An 8,123-nucleotide genomic window follows, 5' to 3' on the forward strand; every position below is an offset into this window, starting at 1 on the left:
GAGCTGCAGTGGCTGAGTTGCATTACTGGAACAGCACACTTAAGAGGTGCTCTTTCAAACTTTAGTGATCATTTTCAACTCTTTGTGAGTTTTTTAGCAATCACTAAATGTAAATTGTCCATGCCATGAATATGATTGGTCATTTACAGGTGATTGCCCTTTATCATCATATTCATGGGAGTACAAAGCAAACCAGTGTTACTAAATCTTCTGTAAATCTGCTGGAAATTTTTAGTTCAGAGTGGCCTATGAAAACATTTCATTCAATTTTACTAAAATATATATGTAAAGACATCTGAATATCAATGCGTCAATGTATATAGCTACAGAAATTGAATACAAAAATGACTACCGTGAATGTTTTTTGTATGGGTTATGATCATGGGGAGAAATGGTCTGCTTGCTGCTTTTCTGCCTAACAGGTTGCACCAATCCATCCATCATGCTTCTTCATCTTTATATTCTCATCTTTTCTCCTTTTTCTCTCCTCCCCCTCTTTCCTCTGAGAGTCAGGAACAGAACTCTTTAAAACACCTCTGACAAGTGCATGTCAATGTGCAGGCCTGATTGAAAAAAAAATAAGAAGAACTTTCTAGAATGAGGACAGGAAGAGAAACAAGAGCTGCTGTCAAAATATAGGAGGAAAAAAAAATATTACAGAGAGTTTGGAGTTTATGAATTTTTAGATAGTTTTAGACACAGCTAGAATAGTAATCCTGCACTTGAGGAAGTAAATAAGAAAGCTGGAGTGTGTTTGAGAAATGAGAGATATCGCACCTGGGTAGAAAAACAAGTCAATTAGGCAGCATCAAAGCTCTCTCTCATTTCTCTCACAATCTCTGAAATACGATGTCTCTTCCCATCTCCCCTTTTAAGATATTTTGTCCCGTCTTCCTCTTGGCTCGGCTCATGTTGTCACTGTTCATTTTATGATTGTTAGTGCGGTGCGCCACAGCTGTGCTAACAGCTCCAGCTAATGATCACCTTGAAGCGGCTAATTACTTCACTCACTTGAAGTTTCACTGCCTAAGTGCTGCCTGAATGCTAATAAAGGAGGCTAATGCTATAGAGAGACAGAGGTATCCATAATGCAAATACTTTACACTAATGCCACACTAAAAGAATGTTTTATTCCCTATTTTTCCACTACTACATTTATAAAACCAAGAATCGGAGGGTAAATGTTGTTAATATAACATATTATGCTCACCAAAGCAATTAAATCCAGATGGCAAGGAAACTTTAAGTTCTGACTTTTTAATCTTAAGAATACAGGAGTGCAGATATACAGTAGATCACCTTCACTGAATGACTTTATTATGAATTATGTCACATTCTAAATGGATATCTTAAATTTTTGCTAATGAGAACCACAGAATGTTTTTTTTCTTGAATTGTGTAGTTTATTTTAAGTCATTTTTAAAAAGGTACCTAAAAAAAAGCAAATTGCTTATTAATTTCATTAATGGTAGTAATTTGCCAAAAATCTTAAACAAAATTATAAGACTAACAGGGTGGTATGGTGGCACAGTGGCTAGTGTTGCTGCCTCACAGTTTCAGGGTCCTCAGTTCACACTCTAGATATTTACCTAGATATGTACCTTTGCCACTGAGAACCACTAGAGAAACTGACAAAATGCTTTTTTTTCTTGAATTGTGTACAGTTTTTGGTGAATATCTGTGTTCTTTTCGACTGGCATCCCATTCGGGGTGTATTCCTGCCTTGCGCTATGTTCCCAGGAAAGGCTCTGGATCCACCGAGACCCTGAACAGGATAAAGCAGTCAAATATACAATCAAAATATTAACTAAACCCATGAATATTATGATTCATATGGTTGATATTCATTTGTGTTTTCCCACTCAAATAAATAGACTATAGCAATCATAAAGCAAACTATACAGGGGCAAACAATAAATGCAGCTATACTGCAATCTGTTAGTTTATCTAGTTACTGAGTACTGAACTGCTACATAACTACATGTGGGAAAGACACCTGCATTACCATGAAAAATGCGGCTAGTATGTATGCATTTACATACCACACACTAACTAATCATAAGACAGAAGCTAATCATAGCTCTGATAACAGTGTTTTTTCAGGCTTGACATCTCAAACATGTTAGGTGACATTCCTCGGTTCACTGATTAACATGTGCTTAAGGGTCAGTGGACATTCATTCATTTTCAGGAACTGCTTCATCCTGGTCAGGATCACAGTGGGTCCAGAGCCTAGCCCAGTAATACTAGGCAAAATGCGAGAGAATTCACCCTGGATGGGACACCAGTCCATCGCAGGGCACCATGCACACACACATTATTATATTATATTCAGTCCCACCTAGGCACTGTTAATGAAGCTGTGGATTGGTTTTACTTGGTTCTACATAGTTATTGGTTCTACTTACGGAAATAAGAGAACCTTGAGGAAACCTACACAAACACAGGGAGAACATGCACAGAAACTCCAGACAGAAAATAAAGCGAGCTCAGGATGTCACTCTAAATTCCAACTGACTAATATATATAATGTAAAGTGTAGGCCTTCTTTTAACGGGTAGTTATTATTTATGATTGCAGTCACCACGTAGGATCAATAAGTCCATGCCGAATACCACAGAATACAGACAGCAGGCCGTTACCTTCAGCAGATCTGAGTTTCTCTGTCTTGTTTATTTCTAGGGTGTAGAAATTCATTTCCAGAACATCAAAAGTGAGTAAAGCAGAAAAGATAGTAATCTGGAATGTAACATTTTCCACAGTACATGTCATCTTCTGATACAGTTTCTTCTATCTGTAAAGCTGCAAGGATCCAAGATTAGGATTAGAGCTGATGTCTGAATCAACACAGTGGGAAAAGCAGCACAGTGGTTTGTTCAAATGTCATTTACACACATAGCATTAAGCACCTATTTTTTAAATAAATAAATAAACAAACAAACAAATAAAATTAAAAACAATAATCTCGAATGGTGATATCAGTGCAACTCGATGTAGGCTGAATTCTGATACTACAAACTTTTTACTTAATAACCAAAGGCTTGATATTCAGTTATACATTTTTTGTGTAAAACCTCTGATGATGCAAATTATTGCTTTTTATCTGCTAAGAAATGTTTGGTCAATTTTTCCGGTCTTCCAGCAACAACATGCCATTTGCTGAACCGCTCCATCTTGTATTTTCTCCAGAGGAAAACGTGTAAATGATGTAGAAATGTGAGCTGCATGCCAAGACTGTAAATATGGTATGAATGATAAAAGCAGAACACATAAATGAATTCAAAGTCAATACAACATCCACAGGAAGTTCATGATAAAAGAAAACAGTAAAACGGGGTTACAGTCTTTTGTTAGGAGAGGAATCTTTCTTTTTTAGAATTCAACCACTTATGGCCTATTTTGCCTAGTTTACAACCTGTATCATATTTGACTTTTTTTACTTAGAACAATAAATCACACAAGTCACAATTCGACTTCTGCAGTCACAGTGCACAAAAATTCAGCGTCACTTTCCACTGAGAGGTGTGTGTGTGTGTGAATACTGCTCAGATGATGAGCTGTTTGCTCCTAAATGGTCAGCCAAAGCCTGCAGCTATTCCTGCCCTCTCTGCCTCTGTGCGCAGCATGTCCTCACTGGAATACTCAGGTTCATACATTTAATATGACATTGCACTAAATGCCAAGTCTTCTCATTCAAAACTCAGATCAGGGGTTTTCAACTAAAATTTATGAAGGTCCAGTTATATAAAACTCCTTGCTTGCAAAGGTCTAGCTTAGCAGTTAAACTTGACTGAATGGCAGCTGCAGTTACTTTTTAATACTTAACCATTAATGATTATTTTATGGCTATAAATAAGACAATTCGAAGTGGCCATGTTTTGTTGCATAGTGTTACTTCACATTACTACTTTTGACTGGCATATCATCAGTCATTAATCAGATATTTGAGGGTAAATAAAATTTAAAATCTGTGAAAAAGTCTGTGAAACGCTCTCCTTTCTAACCTCATGTCTCTAGCCCTGTAGCTAGTCTTTGGTCCGATGAGCTGCCTTCAGCTAAATTTACATGAATGCATGTGATTGGGTAAACTGCAATAAAGGATCTGTTACAGAAGCCAAGCCGCTTCACGTTTACAAAACAAGTCGCTGAACTATGACCAGTTTGTTTTCATATGTTTATCGGCTCTCGTACAGCATTTTTATTAAGTACTTGGTTTGGTCTGCTGAAATATTTGGATGTGTGCGCATCCAGAACACGGTCTGACAGTTGATGACCCCTGACCAAAATGCTGCATATTCATTTCAGCTCTGAACAGACAGTGTAACTTTATTATTTTTCTATTGAGCAGTTTGTTTACAATTAGTATTGTCCATAACAGCATCATACAGTGTAGATTTTAACACAGTAATCTAGATAGAGGAGGCGAAATAAAGTTATAGACATGCTGGTAAAACCCTTAATTATTCAAGTGTAATGCTTGTGTTGGACCTCACTGAGGTGGCTAAAAAAAAGCCTGAAATTTAAAAAGCAGACACCACAGACAATACAGCTGGTTAACTGTTCAGCGAGTCATTGTACATGTTCCAACAATGAACACTGATGACAGACTTTAAAACAGAATCTTTTAGAATGATATCAAAAAGAATGAAGGAATAAAAACGCACCTAAGGTTATAGTTAAACACTGAACTTTCCCTTTGACAGAAATAAAAGAGGATCAGCCATTGTGTGGAGAATAAGTCATCTGTTACTATTACTGTCAGGAATGAAGGGTGCACAATCTCCTCTTTTGCCAATGCTAAATCTACAATTATTTGAATTAACAAATTCAAATAATCTCAAACTGTCTATTGCAAAATTAAGACTAAGTGGGTCATTTATGGGCTACACACACAATCATAAAAGTATTCCATACAGCCGTGATGATATTTACAGAATGCTGAAAACCTTTTTACCTGTAATTCTGATGAATGATCCTCTCCATGGGGAAAAAAAAAACCTTCAGCGTCCTTTCAACAAATGGACGTGGGCATGTGAGAGCGGCCCATTCTCACCGTAGCGGAGGGGTCAGAGATGTGGGAGGAAGGATAATAGAGCATATGATGGAGCTATAGATCATTATATACACCACGGTCATCTCAGCTGAAGCTCCTACTGGATATTGTGTGTTAGTAAAAATCAGTGTGGAGGTGTCTGACAGATTATGTGGAATGAATATCAGGTTGGGTCAGAAGGGTTCAGTTAAGGTTCTGTAATTTGATCACCCTCTCTCACTCTCTCACATGACAAATCTCTTGAATTGCTGGAGATGGAATTTATGTATTCTGCCAATTTGTAGATAAGGGGTAATCCATGCCAACATGGATTAGGTAAGGAATAAATCACAGTGGTTTGTGTTGTTATTGGAAAGTAATTAACAACATTACCAATGTTACCACTCCAGGTTTGAATAGTTTTCTATAACCGCATGGTCTGAAGTTTTTTTATACCAAAGCAATTTGTCAGTGATTAAAATATTTCTATGTAAAAATGCCCTGACACTGGAGACTCCTTCAAAAAAAGGTGTGATAAAAATCATCTTACAGAAAGCTTCACAGTATCAATATTAATGTTACTCTTTGTTAAATAACTGTGTTTTTAATCCATTTATGTGGAGCATCCGTCATACAAGTCCCACTTAATGAGCTGTTACTATAGAAACGATGGAACTACTGTCCACGTGCTGTGCTATAAAGAATACTGCCATTTAGCACTTTGTTTCACAGAATGTATATAATAATGAATAATAAAGCCAGTAAGCTTCAGAATAAGGACAGCTTGTCCTTTTTAAATTCCACATTATATATTTTATTATAGACTATAATGTAACTGTTTTCAATTAGTTCAGGCATTGATTGATACTGATGAGATACGAGATATGATACAAAATACTTTAGAAATCTTTAATCCATGTGTCATGGCATTCTATGAATGATTCATATATAGTTTGTGTAGGTTTCTGCAAACTGTTTCTGAAACTAGGTCGGTGAACAGATTCTGACTTCTCTACATCCACTCTCTCCAAGTTCTATTATTGATCGTAGCACATTTTTACCTTAATGTGAATCCTTGGTCTCAAAAGTCTCCCACATCACTTTTTAGCTGGAGGAAATTCAGACAGACAGCAAGATCTGAAAGATATATGGAAGTTTCATTTCATGATTCCTTTTGACTAAATCCCATGTAGGCCTGGGATCATTAATAGTTTCTTTATAAATTGTGAAAAAATAAGATGGCAGATATCAAGACAGGAGGCTAGTTTAATGGCAGAGACCCCCAACTGAGGTTCATACTGAGCTTCAATCTGACACCTTTTAATGTCTAATGTGTGCAAGTGTGAATGTGTGAGAGAGCGAGAGAGAGAGAGAGAGAGAGAGAAGAATGTGATCTCTGAATGCCTCAGATACATTATTTACACAATTTGCAACCAATTTGACAGAGAAGCAAAACACAATCTCAAAGTTTCTCTCTGTGCAAAATTGATTAAACACCATTAGATCCTTGTGTGTGTGTGTGTGTGTGTGTGTGTGTGAGAGAGAGAGAGAGAGAGAGATTTTAGGGATGTGCTTGAGGTTTATGTAAAGTGATGTGTTTGTGTGTGTGTGTGTGTGTGTGTGTGTGTGTGTTCTTGTGTGTCCATGCTCCAAATATCTTTGTGCATTACTAACACTAAACGAATCTTCTCACAGTCGGAGAGAAAGAAGGAAGACAAGCTAAATCCAAAAAGAAACACATCTGCATTTGTGGCATTGCTTTAGAAGACAGCAAGTGTTGAAATCAGCAAATTACATCATCTGTGCACTTTAGGATCTGATTCTGTTTGTGTTTTATGTTTCACATTGAAGAGTTGGTAATGTTGATGTGCAACAGATTCAGTTGTTCAATTCATCAAAGTTTTATTGTGTCTCTGGTCAGAGAAATTTCCTGATCAAAATTTTAAGAGTCTTATCAAAGAATGAAAAAAGCAACAGTATTTAACAATCAACTTTAATAAAGTGATATTCTGCGTGAAGGATCTTATTCAAAATCAACACCACGTCACTCAACCTGGCTTAGAGCTTCCACAGTGATGGTCACATAGTGTACTGTCATGTTTAACACGGGCCAACGTCTGACCCGAAACACATCAGAAACTGCTCCAGAGAAATGGAGCAAGAGAGACGAGCCAGTGTGTCCATCACCTTATGAACTCAGAATGACAGAGAGACAGAGATCTTTCCTATTGACAAGGTGCTGATGCCTAATCTAATTTCACATCAGTAAATAACTTATTTTCATGACTGCAAAAATGAGTAAATACTGTGGGAGATTTTTGAGTAAAAAATTTAAATATTGCAACTGTGAATCAGGGGTCCAGGGAACAATCATTTTGCTGGCAATCGTTGGAGAACTAAACAGCAGCTACATTAAAAACAAAAAAAACATTATTTGCTTTCGGGCCATTTTTAGTGTAAATGCCCTAAAGATTCTTACAGTTGGACCACGTTCAGCCTGCAGTGCACTTGCCTTTGCCATAACAGACCCGTATTTCACATGGAATCCTCTGCTATCTTAGAATATACAGATAAAAGCAGCATTTGTGCTTCATTGTCTATAACATTATCTTTGTGCTATGTATAGATGGATTCGACTTTGGATGATAAAGTAGCTTTTCAGTAGTAGAAGTACAACTTGTAAAATCCTTCACAGTTGTTATTGTTTTTACACCATTCATTAGTAAACTCCCAAAACTGATTTCATAATGGCTTGGCTCTTAACTGGTGGATATGTGGGCCGCTTTGCAAAAAAAAAGAAACAAATCTAAACAAGCACCAGCTCCAACACCAGCACTGGCATTGTGTTATTGAAAAGGTGGGGAGTGAGAGAGAGAGAGAGAGAGAGAGACCTTTGAGCTTTGACTGCAAGATCAGTGTGATGGAGAGATAGTAGGAGAGAAAAAGAGAGGTACAGTCCCCATTTGCTCCCTTCCTCCTGAACACCTGTGCCCCGATCGTTCATTTACACACACACACACGCACACACATGCACACACGCACAGCATTAAGTTCTATGTCTGCACCAGACCTTGACAAATGGGCTCCTGCA

Source organism: Pangasianodon hypophthalmus, chromosome 2 (assembly GCF_027358585.1).
Source record: "Pangasianodon hypophthalmus isolate fPanHyp1 chromosome 2, fPanHyp1.pri, whole genome shotgun sequence".
In the NCBI taxonomy this organism is placed as follows: domain Eukaryota; kingdom Metazoa; phylum Chordata; class Actinopteri; order Siluriformes; family Pangasiidae; genus Pangasianodon; species Pangasianodon hypophthalmus.